Consider the following 1,335-nt stretch of genomic DNA (forward strand, 5'->3'; position numbering starts at 1 on the left):
TTCGATTAGGTGACTCGGACTCGAACTCAGACTCAGCCTGTCATTTCCATCCCACTACCACCATCCAGAGTGTACTCCGCACTCCGCACTTCGCACCACCCTTCCTCACTCATATGCATTGACAATGAAGGCAACCGTGTCCACAAGTGGCCTCTTTCCCTCCCCACTGCCCGGTCGGGTGCTCACTCGATGCAAGCTAAAGGCAAAATCCCAGTTCAGAGAAGTCCACCACTTCTTCTCTCACATCACGCCCTCAATCCGCTTGTCATTCGGAGGGGTGGCAGTGGCACGCATTTGAAAGAAGTCAGTCAAACGCACTAGTTCTTGAGGCTCATCATGCATGTTAAATTGCAACATCAAAAATGCGCAACGGTAAACAAATATGTGTCTTTGGAAAACAAAGCGACATTCATTTAAAGTGAAAACTAAAACTGGGTGATGAGTTTCCCAAATACATTCACAGTGGGGTAAACAAAGGTAATGAAGCCTCGAACACCATCAGCATCGCGTGTATCTTGGTGCAAAGCGTGTGGAACTCACTGCGAATTTGGCAGCCCCATCCATAATGAACAAATCCAAGCTGACTGTTATTACAGAGCTCTGCACAAAGAAAGAGGTTTCTAATTGTGAGTAGGAGTTAATGAAATGCAATGCAAGCTGCAAGGTAGGCATGCAAATTGAATGGGATTACTCAGGATGAAGCTCTCTTGCAGGCTGTTTGAAGCTACGCCATAGCACAATCACAAACAATGCCTAATTCCTCGTTTACGAGCAGCAAAACACTCACTCCACGCCAAATGGTCTATGGTTTTTGCTAAAGTACGTGGTGGGATGGGGGATGAAGGGCAGCAAATGAAGGCAGCCCTCCATTCCTCTTGTGATGCATTAACCAACTAACTTTTGCAATTTTGGCACGACAATGACGGAAACGAGGGCTGTTTCCAGTGACCCGACAATCGCGTTGAACTGCCACCTTGCTCCACTTGATTGCACCACCAACTAAATCGCATTTCCAATGTCACGATGTCGAAGGCTGGCCAACATGCCAAACCTTTGGGGCGATTGAAGAACAGCTTGTGCGTACATCAACCTCAATGCGCTTCGCAAGTGACAGGACAGACGAATAGGCCTGCGTCAGCAAATCTGCTGAAGTAGATTTCATGAAGAAGGAGACAGATGTCTGTCTGTACTGAAGGCGATTGTGTACCAAAACACGCAAGGCAAATACCACGAAGGCTACTGCTACAAGTGCGGTTGAGACAGTCGACATTCCCAACACACTGACTGGTGCATGGCGGGTCTTCTAGCAGCAAGCGGTTGACACACACACACACA

Source organism: Echinococcus granulosus (assembly GCF_000524195.1).
Source record: "Echinococcus granulosus chromosome Unknown EG_S00206, whole genome shotgun sequence".
NCBI classification, from domain to species: Eukaryota; Metazoa; Platyhelminthes; class Cestoda; order Cyclophyllidea; family Taeniidae; genus Echinococcus; species Echinococcus granulosus.